Genomic DNA, 14,998 nt, shown 5'->3' on the forward strand with positions numbered 1-14,998 from the left:
CATCATAATAGATGGGCATGCTTCCATCCCAAAGAATCCATTCACCACACTGTGGCAAAATTCTGACTACACTTTTCTAGAAAAGGCACTAATATTCTTGTGTTTGGTGAAATTCTTATTTTGATGTTGTCATAGATGTTATGTTTTATATGACCCAGTTTTTGAGGAATATCTTGAACAATGTAGTACTCTACATTAACAAGTTTACTAACCTACTCACTTCATTCTTATTTCCACAAAAAGCATATGAGTTAATTAAGGCTCTCTCAATGTACCCCCTCCATTCTATGATACTGTCCCTTGGACCAGATAGCTATCATTTCCCTTCACACAGAGCTCTACTGGAGGAAGCACAGATGAAATGCATCAGCAAGCTCGCAGGCCAAATTACATCACTATTAGCAGTTTTTGTTTGTTTCTTTCTTTCCATTGTTCTTGTAGATTGTCATATCATCTGCAGACTTTTGAGTTTGTGGAGTCAAATTACTGAATCTCACTCACCAGCCATTTGGTTTGATACTGGGCTTCTTCTTTCCCTCTTTGGATGGTCTTAGGTTTCTGGCTTGGAGAGCCAGAGGGTCGCCTTGGACTGGGTCTGAAGAGGACTGTCTGTTTCTTTTCCGGCTCAGTGGAGAAAGCCCCAGTCATTTTCAGTTTCCAGGGCTGTGACCTCTAAGGCAAGCTTTTAATTCTGATTTTAATAGAATGTACAGATCAAATTTTTGCAGTTTGAAAGTCTCTTTGAAATGCAACATTTCCTCCTAGCTCTGACTTGTGGAAGAATTATTTCAGCAGGCTCAGTGCTAATTCCCATCCCCCTGTCTCCATGGGGTGCAAAAACTACTCAAAGTGGACCCAGCAGTCAGAGAATATCCATAAATCCCATTTTTCAAAACTTCTGTGCTACAGATGACCTATTTCAAGTGGGTAGTGGCAGCCAGGTAGCAGTGTTCATTCTGCTCTGGGTAGGATCTGGACAGAGAAGTTGGTGGAGGATGGGGTCCACCTTTCCTACACAGCTCTGTTTTCTGGGAAACATACCCTAGCTTACTGCTATTCTGAGTAGAATTAGCAGCTGGTAGGCATCAGCAGATCCAATCCTCCCTGGCTTGGGTGGCAGACAATAGACACCAGGCAGTGGTGGCAACCAGGATACGACAGAAGTTCTCCCTCTTCACTCCCCACCCCACAATTTGTGCCCTGTAGAGAAGACCCACATGGGGTATACAGTGAAGAGTGAATTTCATATCTCCTCCCTTCATTTCTGCCCCATAGTGCAGAGGTTCTGCACAGGGAAGCATTGGGGCAAGCCTTAAAATTAGAATACCCTGACCCTGTCAAGGGGCCAACTTTATTTGGAACAGACTTTAAAACAGGTTATGCTACAAGGGATTGTCAAAAAACAATTGAGCAATCATATATCAGTTAATGGGGTGTGACAGTTAAGTGTGTGACACTAATAGAGGCAGACTAGCCAGAAACTTAATGGGAGATCAGGGAAAGAGATAGTCAAAGCCCAGATAAAACTGCAGTCATCCCCAGTGGTCCAGAAGACTGCATATGGCCAAAGCTGTGACTTCTGAGGTACAAACAGAAAGGGCATTTCTGAGTCACTAGTCTCTAGCTGATTGCAGGACAAGTTCATTAACTCCCTAAACCTTGAAAGCAGTCTCTAAGTCACATGGTAATAGGTGAAAATCTTTCTCAGTTGGGGACTTAAGCACAACCTTCAACCAATCACTGTATATCTACTAAACAGTAATGACTCAGGGTGACTGCAGGAAGACAGGATTAAAGATAAAAATGATGATGCACCCTGTGAAGGGAAAGGAATTCACAGAACTGGTTCAGCTGTCACCAAGCAAACCAATGAACAAACAAAAACAACAACAAGCACCTGGTTGTGTTGTAGTCAGTGTCATTGCAATAGATGATCTAAATAATCAGTTTTCAACCACAATGTATGAGACATGCAAAGAGGCAGAAAAGTGTGACCCCTATATGGAAGAAAAAATGGAAAATAGCCTTTAGAGGGACCAGATATTGGAGTTAGCAGAGTTAAATCAGCTATTATAAAATAAACCCTGTTTAAAGAATTAAAGTTAAGATGACAATGTTTCATCCAGTAGAAAATATCAACAAAGATAAAAAATTTTACTTAAAAAAGTACCAAAAGAAAATTCTGGACTTGAAAAGTACAATTGAGGTGGAAAAGTCATTCCAAGGGCTCAACCATAGATTTGAGCTGGCAGGAGAAAGTCAGTGATCTTGAAGAAAAATAAATAGAGATTATGTAATTTAAAGAAAAGAGAAAAATGAGAATGAAGAAAAATAAAGAGAGCCTCAGAAAACATGGAATACATACCAATTTGCATGTAATGGAGGCACCAGAAGAAAGGAGAGAGGGGGCAGGAAAAAAAAGTTGGAAGAAATAACAGCTGAAAATTTCATGAACTTGATGAAAAACAATAATCCATACATCCAAGAAGTTCAACAAACTGCAAGTAGGCCAAAAGCAAAGAGATACACGTGCAGACATATCATAGTCAAAAATGATGAAAAACAGTCAAAGATAAAATCATGACAGCAGCAAGAGGAAAACAACTCATTACATACAAGAATATTCCAATAAGTTCTACAGCTGACTTCTAGTCAGAAAGCAGTGGAATGACATATTCGAACTGTTGAATGGAAAAAATGCCAACCAAAAATCTTAAAAATGACAAAACTATCTTTCAAAAATGAAGGCTAAATAGGTCTAGGGAGCACACGACCCACCACCAGAGCTGCTGGCAGTGGGTTTAAGGATGAGGACCCCGGCTGAAAGGATTGAGGTGGTGTCTCCTGCTGTTCCTGCCCCCACTGCTGAGACCTCAGTCCACTCATCAACATGAGAGGAGACAGAGCCCTGAAGCAAAGAAGTTTGGATCAGACAGAAAGTATTCAAGGGCCATGCAAGCCAACTGTAGCCAATTGCATAGTTGTCTGGAAACTGTGGGCAGTGAGGATGCCTCAGCCTCCCTGTGTGCCCGTACAAGATTGACAAAAGGTTCTCATCCTCATTCTGCAGATGTACATACCCAGATAAACTCCATACCTAAAGAACATGCTGAAAATCCAAGCTCCAGATGTGTAAGGTCAGGGGTCCATAGCTCTACCAACATAGCAACTTGTGGAGTCACTCACACAGTGAAACAAGGCCGCCAGATGATACTGCCACCAAATCCGAAGAACATGGTAGCTGCTCCTTTTCAGAATTCTGCTACCTCTTCAAATGATTGCAAAAAAGTCTTCCATATATTTTGGTTCTGGTTGTCAAACTTGTTATGCAACATATAACAGGAATTTCTCTTGGAATTGGGCTGCTAAAAACTTTTATGTATGCTAACAAAAGCATTGTAAATCAAGTTTTCCTAAAAGAAAGGTGCTCAAGGTTCAGTGTGCTTGATTACTGATGTTCTTAGCAGGATCTTCTGTTCTCTTATTATTACTCCTTTCACTTTCACTGTATTACAGCATAGTTTTTTAAAATCCTACTTTAGACCATTCAAGTTTCTGTACAATACTTTGAATATTGGAATTACAGACTTCATTCTGAAATTCTTCTTCACAGGTTTAAAATGCCTTGTATTATTGGTGTCTTCTTTCCTCATGCCTTTCAAATCCAAGGTTACTGGTATATGCTTTTAGAAGAATTATGTATTACTGAAATTTTTTCAGTTTGGTTTCATTACCTTATAAGCTACAGGAAGTTTGGACATGTAATTGAATGGAGTCCTGGGATATTGCTGGCTTTGTTATATCTTATGCTATAACTTTTAGATTTTTTTTGGACATCTGAGAACTTTCAGACAGGTTTTGCAAATATTTTTTACATGATCAAGTTATGGAGTTCCTGCTAGAAAAAGACAGTGTTCAGATATGGATGATATTTGTTCAGCATGTCAAGCTGAATTTCAGAAGCCGTTTTTTCTCATTTGTCAACATATATGTTGCAAAGAGTGCATTATCTTATATATTAACAGATAAAAAAACATGCCTACCATGCAGAATTGTGATTTCAGGCCATATAAACAAATGGATAGATGGAGCCACTTCATCACACCTTCAAATATATTAAGTCCTACAAGCTATTAAGGCCATGAAATATTAATTTCATTTGGTTACAGTGCCCATAGATAAAGGCATTAGAATGGACTTTCAGGTCTAGAAGTTAAGAAAAATGTTTCCAAGTGTTTTTAGAATATTATAAGATTTAAGTGTGTGGTCCAGTTTATCAAAAAGATTAAATGAGTGAAAGAACCCTGTGTTTTAAAAATTATATAAGTGATGTTCAACCTAATGTGTATGCTACAACATTTATTCTATCCTAATTATAGAATCGATTGCAGTAAATGTGTTTTTCTTGTTACCAAAACAGCAATTGGATAGCTGGAAGTAGTGGTTTTAGAGGAACTCAGGTATTCTTTCCTGACATTGTTTTCAGAGTAAAGAATATTTTTCATAATATTTTTAAGATACACATTTCCTGAAACTGGAAAATTTTAGCATTGACTTTTATAATTCCCATTCTCAAGAATCCTTGTAATATTCATAAAATTTATATTTTTAAATAAAAGTTCTAAATACTATATTTTACCTTAACAATCAAATTTTCTAAATGAAGATTAATTTACTGAGGATGATATATTTTATTATTGTATTCTCTGCAGTATAATTAATAACCAGTGAGAATACATGATTTAAATTCAAAAAAATGAAGACAAAATACATTCCCAGATTAAAAGAAAAACAACTTAGAAAATTTGTTGGTAGCAGACCCGCCTTCCATAATTTGTTGGTATCAGACCTGCTTTACAAGACATACTAAAAGTTCTTCAGACTGAAATTGTCGGAAAACTTGAATTACCAGTAATTTGAATCTGAGCAACAAACGGAGTGCCAGTAAAGGTAATTTTGTAGGTAGCTATAAAAGAATGTATACTTGCAAATTTCTTCACTACTCTTAACTGACTTAAAGCAACTGCATAAAATAATATGCATATAATTGCATTACTGGGTTTATAACATATAGAAATGTAATATATTTGGAAACAGAAACACAAAATAGACAGGTAAATAGAATAAGAAAATGACAGCAGATAGTAAATCAAATATATAGGAAGAAATAGAGAGAGCCAGAAATGGTAAATAAGAAGGTTACTATAACAAATTCTAAATATATATATTCAGTTTCCTTTCTTCCCTAAGCTCTTTTTTTTTAAAGGCAATTAACATGCCATACAATTATCCAAAGTGCACAATTGTTCACAGTATCATCACACAGTTGTGCATTCAACACCTCAATTTTTGAACATTTTCGTTACTCCAAAAAATAAAAATAAAAATAAAAAAGAACACTGTCTCATACCCTTCCTCCCTGCCCCCATTATCCATTTACTTTTTGTCCCCGTTTTTCTACTCATCTGTCCATACACTGGATAATGGGAGTGTGAGCCACAAGGTTTTCACAATCACATGGTCACACTGTGCAAGCCATATAGTTGTAAAATCATCTTCAAGAATCAAGGATACTGGGTTGCAGTTCAAAAGTTTTAGGTATTTGCTTCTAGCAATTCCAACATGCTAAAAACTAAAAGGGGAGGAAAGGAGCTAAGATGGTGGCATAGAGAGGAGTGGAAGGCAGCTAGTCCTCCTAGAACAATTCATCAATGACCAAAAAACTAGTAAATAACCTGGAATAACTGCAGGGAGACAAATGTGACTACCCACTCATCATACACCAACCTGAATTGGGAGGAATGCCTGAGATCACAGCATAAAATCTGTAAGCAAAAACTGCAGACCCGTGCTGAGAGCCAAGAGCTGAGAGCCCCTGCCTCATGGAAGCCTTGCTGTGCTAGAGAGCAGCACTCTCTCAGCCCAGCTCCAACCGGGGTTTTAATGTTAACTGCTCAATACAGACAGTAAATGCCCAACAAGCAGACAGAGGCTTTTGGTGATGACTGATCTTGGGAGAGTCAGGGGACGTACCTGTTTCAGGATGGGGAGCCCAGAGGATCGGGTGCTATCTCTGGCCGACAGGTGAATTTGGGGTCTTCCTGTCCCTTTCTCTTTCTGTCAACCTTAGCAGTTCAGTGTAGAAAGCCTCAGCCGTTTTCAGTTTGCAGTGCTTTGCAGTAGAGAAAGCCTCAGCCATTTCAAAATTGCAGCACTCTGACCCAGACAAAGGTAAAAATAGCACAGTCAGAGAAACAAAAATCTATTTATATGCAAATGGCCTCTCTCTAGGGGACATAGCTTCCCAAGAGGAAAGAGGAGAGGCCCAGCTCTACTACCTGCCTTACATTCAGAACCAGACCCCAGAGCTTGGGGGGGCGGGCACAGGCCACACCCCCTTACACCAGCCCATGACAGGCTGACAGGCACCACCTGCTGGGCAGAAAAGCACAGGGTGTGTCAATCCTCTAAGACACAACATCAGGGAAACCGAACACTGACTATTTCCTCCTTCTGGGACCTGAGCCTGCCTTCATCTCGGAAAACCTGATTGGGGTGGCCTAGGAGGTCAGATGCCTAGACAACAGAAAACTACAACCTACAATAAGAAAAATGAAGTTATGGCCCAGTCAAAGGAACAAACTTACACTTCAATTGAGATACAGGAATTTAAACAACTAATGCTAAATCAATCCAAAAAGTTTAGAGACGATACGGCAAAAGAGATAAAAGCTATAAAGAAAACACTAGGCATACATAAGGCAGAAATCGAAAGTTCAAAAAAACAACTGGCAGAATCTATGGAAATGAAAAGCAAAACACAAGAGATGAAAGACACAATGGAAACATACAACAGCAGATCTCAAGAGGCAGAAGAAAACACTCAGGAACTGGAGAACAAAACACCTGAAAGCCTACACACAAAGCAGCAGATGAAGAAAAGAATGGAAAAATATGAGCAATGTCTCCAGGAACTTATGGATGAAATGAAATACAAGAATGTACATATCACTGGTGTCCCAGAAGGAGAAGAGAAGGGAAAAGGGGCAGAAGCAATAGTAGTGGAAATAATCAATGAAAATTTCCCATCTCTTGTGAAAGACATAAAATTACAGACCCAAGAAGTGCAGCATACTCCAAACAGAATAAATCTGAATAGGCCTATGCCAAGACACTTAATAATCAGATTATCAGACATCAAAGATAAAGAGAGAATCCTGAAAGCAGCAAGAGAAAAGTGATCTATCACATACAAAGGAAGCTTAATAAGACTATGTGTGGATCTCTCAGCAGAAACCATGGAGGCAAGAAGGAAGTGGTGTGATGTATTTAAGACACTGAAAGAGAAAAACCACCAACAAAGAATTCTATATCCAGCAAAACTGTCCTTCAAATATGAGGGAGAGTTTAAATATTTTCTGACAAACAGACAATGAGATTTTGTGAACAAGACGGCTGCCCTACAGAAAATACTAAAGGGAGCACTACAGAATGAGAGGAGAAGATAGGAGTGAGAGGTTTGGAACACAAGTTTGGGAGATGGTAGCACAGCAATGTAAGTACACTGAACAAAGATAACTATGAATATGGTTGAAAGAGGAAGGTTAGGAGCATGTGGAACACCAGAAGAAAAGAGGAAAGATAAAGACTGGGACTGTGTAACTCAGTGAAACCTACAGTGTTCAACAATTGTGATAAAAAGTACAAATATGTTCTTTCAAAGGGGAGAACAAAAGACTGTCAACCTTGCAAGGTGTTAAAAATAGGGAGGCACTGGGGGAAAGATACAATCAACGTAAACTAGAGACTATATTTAACAGAATCATTGTATTACACTTCCTTTAATGTAAGAAAGGTGATACACCAAGGTAAATGCAGATAAGAGGGGAGGATAGGGGAGGCATGTGAGACACTTGGCATTGGTGGTGTTGTCTGACTCTTTACTCTACTTTAAGGTCATCTTTCCTTTTGCTGCTTCCTAGCTGTCACATTTTCTTTCTTTCTTTTTTCTTTTTCTTTTGCCTCTCTACCTTCTTTGACTCTTCCTCCTGCTTTGTGGAAGGAATGTAGATGCCCTTATATAGATAGTGGTGAGGGTGGTGAACACATAAATATGTGACTATACAGGGAACCATCAATTGTTTACATAGGATGAAATGTATGGCATGTGACAAAAACCATCTTAAAAAAAGAAAAATGGGTTGATGAAACCTTGAGGGCAACATACTGAGTGAAATAAGCCAGTTACATAAGGACAAATATTGCAGGGTCTCACTGATAGGAACTAATTATAATATGTAAACTCTTAGACATGAAATATAAGTTACCAAAACATAGAATGAGGCTAAAGAATGGGGAGCGGTTGCTTAGTATGAGCAGAAAGTTCAAGCAGGATGAACTTAAATGTTTGGATATGAACAGAGGTGATGGTAGCACGTTGTGAGAATAACTAACAGTGCTGAATGGTGCATGAATGTGGTGGAAAGGGGAAGCTCAGAGTCATATATGTCACCAGAAAGAAAGTTAGGAGTCAAAAGATGGGAATGTATAAAACTGAATCCTATGGTGGGCAATGTCCATGATTAACTGTACAAATATTAGAAATCTCTTCCATGAACCAGAACAAATGTATGACAATATAACTAGAAGTTAATAATAGAGGGGCATGTAGGAGAAAAAAATATATACCTATTGCAAACTATATACTACAGTTAGTAGTATTTCAACGTTCTTTCATAAACAGTAACAAATGTACTATACTAATACTATGAGTCAACAATGGGGGGTGGTTAGGGATATGGGAGGATTTGAGTTTCCTTTTCTTTTCTCTTTTTTTTTTTTTTCTTTTCACTTCTTTGTCTTTATTTCTTGTCTGGAGTAATGAAAAGGTTCTAAAAATTGAAAAAAAATTAATTGTGTTGATGGATGCACAGCTGTTTGAGGGTACTGGGAGCAACTGATTGTACACTTTGGATCTTTGGATAATTGTATGGTATGTGAATAATCTCAATAAAAATTAAAATTAAAAAAGGAGATATCTATATTATGCTTAAGAATAACCTCCAGAATGATCTCTCAACTCCATGTGAACTCTCTCAGCCATTGAAACTTTATTTTGTTTAATTTCTCTTCCCCTTTTGGTCCAGAAGGCTTTCTCAATCCCATGATGCCATGGCCAAGCTCATCCCCAGAAGTCATGTCCTGCATTGCCAGGGAGATTAACACTCCTGGGAGTCATGTACCACATACAAAGTGAGTTTGTTTGCAGAGCTGGTCTAAGCTCCTTTTAAAAGGCTAAGATTAAATATAGTAATAATTATAAAATTTAACTTCTGGGTTTGAAACATACAGACATAATATGTGTAACAATAATAACATAAAAAGGAGAAATGAAACAAATCTATATAAGATAGATCTATATCTCCCTGTAAATAAGTTAGTATAAATCCAAAGTACATTAGTATAAATCTTAAGTTAGTATAAATCTAAAGTAGATTCTAATAATTTAAGATGTACATTGAAACACCTTCTGCAAACACAAAGATTACAACCCACAAAAAATTTTAAAAACATAAAGGAAATTAAAATGTTACACTAGAAAATATCCACTTGATGCAAAAGAGAAGGCTATATAAGAGGAACAGAGGAACAAAATAGGCATGAGAAAAAGAAAAAGAAAAACAATGCCAGAACTAAATTCAATCACAAATAATATCATATAGTGATTAGATTGAATAATTCAATCAAAATATAGAAATGACAGACTGAATATTTTAAAAATATAAGAACCAACTATATGTTGGCATACTTTAGAATCAAAGTACAAATTTGTTGAAATTAAAAGAATGGGAAACAACATACCATGCAAACAGCAAGCATAAGAAACTTGGAATGGCTAGACTAATATCAGAAAAAACAGACTGAAAAAAGTTACTGGAAATAAGGAGGGACATTTTTATAATGATAAAAATGATAATCCAAGTGACATCACAACATTGAAAAAGTCTCTCCTCAAAAAAAAGTAATAAAAGGACAAATCCCACTTGCTTGGATCTCTGGAGACTGGAGAAGTACTCCTCAAATGCTGAATCAAAGAAAAAGAAAAACAAATACCAAAATCAGGTAAGAGATTTCTGTCCCAGACCTGCAAATCTGGACCCCTTCCCCTCACTCAGTCCCATGCAGCTTGGGAGTCACACAGAGGCAGCATGGCCCAGGTCCCTTCTACTATGAATGCAGAGCATACAGCCACTCACATCAGTGAGTGAGACTATCCAGGAACAGGGACCCAAGTCCATAGAGATCTAGGGTGGAACGTAAGTGGCAGAATAGTGTCACATACAAAAATATCTCTGGGAAGAAAGACAATATGGCAGAAATGTTGGCAAGAGGTACACAGGACTCAACCCAGTCTCTGTGTTCTGGATCACCTAAATGCAAAATAGACTTTTCTGGATTGACATCATCTGTCTCCCCAGGGTAGGATACCCTAACAGGAAGAAACTGGAGGCATAAAAGCCTCAAGGAAAAAGGAAAGGGTGAGGGAACTGAACTGCCATAAGACAGGATATGTTCCTGAACCTAAAACTATAAGGAAAGGGGGGGGCATTAAAGTGAGAGAATTTAAACAAATCATAGGAGCTGGGAAGAAAATACTGCACAAAAACAAACAGACCAGATCAAGATTTCTGGAGAAGAAACAAAGGAAAGGAAGTTTCTCCTGGAGGAGAAACAATTGCACACTAAAAAGGAAATCTTAAAAATTGTACTGTAAATCCAGGGCTGAGAAAATCTGAACAGATATATACAGGCTACTCTAAAAGCCAGAATAAGATGGACCAAGCATAAAAGAAGGGCCTTAACATGAAGCCAATCAACAATAAAACCCTTGGCAAGAGGGAGAAACTGAACTTCCGAGTTAATACATCAAAGTAATCAGATGCCCAGACATCAATAAAAAAAATACAAGCCATGCTAAGAAACAGAAATATGTGCCTCAGTCAAGGGAACAAATTAAAACTTCAGAGAAAACACAGAATTTGGAAGAACTAATCAAAGAAGCTCAAACAAATCTAAATCTATTCTAGGAGATGAAGAAAAATATGAATGGAAATAACTTAATGGTGGATATAGAAATAAAGGTTATTAAGAAGACAATATGTAAGCATAAAGAAGAATTTAAAAGTTTATAAAGGAGCATAATAAATTATGGGATAAAAGGCACAATAATTTAGATTAAAAATACACTAGATTAATACAGCAGCAGAATTGAACTGGCAGAAGAAAGAAATTGAACTAGAAGACAGGACAAACAAAATTATACAGACAGAATAACAAATAGAGAAAAGAATAGAAAAAAAATGAGCAGTGTCTCAGGGACATGAGTGATAACATGAAGCATATAAACACATGCAGCATGGGTGTTCCAAAAGGAGAAGGGAAGTGAAAAGGGGCAGAAAGAATATCTGATGAAATAATTGTCCCAAATTTCCCAACCCTCATGAAACACAAAAATAGATATGTCCAAAAATTGCAACATATTCCAAACAGAATAAAACCTAACAGACCTATTCTGAGACACACACTAATCACAATGTCAAATGCCAAAGATGGAGAATTCTGAAAGTAACAAAAGAAAGCATTTCCTTACATACAATGAATTCTCAATAAGACTAAATGCCAATTTCTCATCAGTAACCATGGAGGCCAAAAAGCAGAGGTATGATATATTTAAGGTACTGAAAGAGAAAAACTGCCAGCCCAAAATTCTTTATCTGACAAAACTATTCTTCAGAAATGAGAGAGTTTAAAGTACTCGCAGATAGTTTAAAATACTCGCAGATAGACAAATTGAGAGAATTCACCAAATCAAGATCTACCCTACAGAATTACTAAAGGGAGTTATGCAGGTTGAAAGGAAAATACAGGAGAGAGTGGCTTTGAGTAGTGTGAAGAAGTGAAGATCTTCAGTAAAGGTGAGTAAAGGCTAAGTGCAAAACCCAATAGTATACTGTATCCTCAATATATAACTCTACTTTATAATTCCTATCAGAGTCACAATATAATTAAAGAAAAATTCATATTTCTTGAAAATCGACAAGCAAAATATAAAAAGGTAATGTGGGACAAAAACAGCAGAAAGAAGTGAAATGGAAAGATATAGGAACAGAGAGCATGTTTGTTATTGAAGTAAGATGCTATCTTTTCAATTTATTTGGTTATAGAGGTAGGTTGTATAAAACAAACACCAGGATAACCAAAAAATGTATTTCAAAAATATAAAGAAACAGAAATGAGAAAGGGATCAGTTGGGTGATCTGAAGTAGAAACTGCCTTTACAGTACTAACACTGATTGTTAATGGATTAAACTCCCCAATCAAAAGACACAGAGTGGCAGAATGAATAAAAAGCGTGATCCAACTATACATTGTTTACAAGAGACTCACCTTAGGCCTGAAGACATAAATAGGTTGAAAGTGAAAGGTTTGAAAAAGATGTTCCAAGCAAACAGTAACCAAAAAAGAGCTGGGGTAGCTAATATCACACAAAATAGATTTTAAATGCAAAACTGTTACAGAAGGACACTATATATTAATAAAACGGACAATCCACCAAGAAGAAAAAAATCATAAATAGTTTTGCACCCAACTATGGTGCCCCAAAATACATGAGGCAAAAACTGACAACACAGAAAGGAGAAATATTTGTCTCTACACTAATAGTTGGAGACTTCAATACAACACTCTCATCAATAGATCTAACATCTAAATACAAGATTAATAAGGAAACCAAGAACCTGAATAATATGATAGGTGAACTAGACCTAACTGACATATACAGAACATTTTTCTCAAGTGCTCATGGATCATTCTCCAGGATAGACCACATGTTGGGTCCCAAACAAGTCTCAATAAATTTTAAAAGACTGAAATTATACAAAGCATATTCTCTGATCTCAATGGAATGACACTGTAAATCAGTAACAGGCAAAGAACTAGAAAATCAACATACATTTGGAAGTTAAATAAAACACTTAAATAGTAAATAAGTCAAAGAAAAAATTACAGTGAATATCACTAAAGATCTTGAGACAAATTAAAATGAGGACACAACAAATCAAACTTATGGGTTGCAGTGAAGGAAATGCTGAGAGGGAAATTATAGCCCTAAATGCTTGCCTTAAAAAAAAGAAAGGGCTAAAATCAAAGACCTAACTGCAAACCTGGAGGAATTAGAAAATGAACAGCAAACTAAACCCAAAGCAAGCAGAAAAAATAAAGATTTGAGTTTAAAAAGCAATAGAGGGCATTAACAGAATCAAAAGTTGGTTCTTTGAAAAGATAAATAAAATTGACAAACTTTAGATAAACTGACAAAGAAAACAAGAGAGAAGACACAAATCAAATCAGAAATAGGTGAGGGGACATTACTACTGACACTACAGAAATAAAAAAAGGGTCATAAAAGGATAATATGAACAACTGCATGCCAACAAATTAGACAACCAAGAAGAAATGGAAAAATTCCTAGAAGCATGCAAACAACCTAAACTGACCTAGAAAAAACAGATTTCAGAAGACCGTTTAAAGTAAAGAGATTGAAACAGTCAACAAAAACCTCCAAACAAAGTAAAGTCCAGGACCAGATATCTTCATAGGTGAATTCTACCAAACATTCCAAGAATAATTAATACCTATCCTGCTCAGACTCTGCCAAAAAACTGAAGAGGGGGAACACTACCTAACTCATCCTATGAGGCCAACATCACCCTAATACCAAGACAAGATGAAGATACTACAAGAAAAGAAAATTACAAACCAATTTCTCTTACAAATAGAGATGCAAAAATCCTCAACAAAATGCTTGCAAATTGAATTTGACAGCATATTAAAAGAATTATATACCATGATGATCAGGTGGGTTTTATCCCAGGTATGCCAGGGTGGTTCAACACAAGAAAATCAAATAATGTAATACACCACATTAACAAATTGAAGAGGAGAAACAACATGACTATCTTGATTGATTCAGGGGAGGCATTTGACAAAATCCAGCATCCTTTCTTATTAAAAATCACTTCAAAAGTTGGAGGACTCAACTTCCTGACTTTAAAGTTTAATACAAAGGTACATGGGTCAAAACACCATGGTACTGGTATAAATGTAGCTATAATGATAAATGGAATAAAATTAAGAGTTCAGAAATAAACCCTCACATCTATGGCCAGTTGATTTTTGACAAAGCTGCCAAATCCACTCAACTGGGAAAGAATAGTCTCTTCTACAAATGGTGCTGGGAAAGCTAAATATGCATATGCAAAAGAATAAAGGAGGACTCTGTCTCACACCATATACAAAAATTAATTCAACATGGATCAAATACTTAAATAGAAGAACTAGGGCTGTAAAATTCCTAGAAGAAAATGTAGGGATGCATCTTCAGGATCTTCTGTTAGGCAATGGTTTCTTAAACTTTACACCCAAAGCGCAAGCAACAAAAGAAAAAAAAAGATAAATGGTACCTTATCAAAATTTAAAACGTTTGTACCTAAAAAGACTGTATCACAAAAGTGAAAAGAAAACCTACCCAATGGGACAAAATACTTGGAATCCACATATCCAATAAATGTTTAATATACAGAATATATAAAGAAATCCTAAAACTCAACAATAAAAAAGACCAAAAAAAAAAAAAAAAAACCCTATCAGAAATGGACAAAAGACTTCAATAGATGTTTCTCCAGTGAGGATAATCAAATGGCTAAAAAGCACATGAAAAGATGCTCAACATCATTAGCTATTAGAGAAATGCAAATCAAAACCTCAGTGAGATACCTTTTCATAACTACCAGAATGGCTACTATTAAAAAACAGAAAATTACAAGTGAAAGGATGTGGAGAAATAAGAACACCCATTCATTGCTGGTAGGAAGGTAAAATGGTGCAGCCACTGTAGAAGACATTTGGGCAGTTCCTCAGACAGCTAAGTATAGAATTA

The 14,998-nt window shown here is 36.6% G+C and overlaps 1 pseudogene; it reads left to right on the plus strand.

Annotated features, from left to right (window-relative positions):
* Positions 1 to 2,895: 2,895 nt before the first annotated feature.
* Positions 2,896 to 4,120, plus strand: LOC119539179 (annotated as a pseudogene).
* Positions 4,121 to 14,998: the final 10,878 nt, after the last annotated feature.

Source organism: Choloepus didactylus, chromosome 1 (assembly GCF_015220235.1).
Source record: "Choloepus didactylus isolate mChoDid1 chromosome 1, mChoDid1.pri, whole genome shotgun sequence".
Lineage (NCBI taxonomy): Eukaryota > Metazoa > Chordata > Mammalia > Pilosa > Megalonychidae > Choloepus > Choloepus didactylus.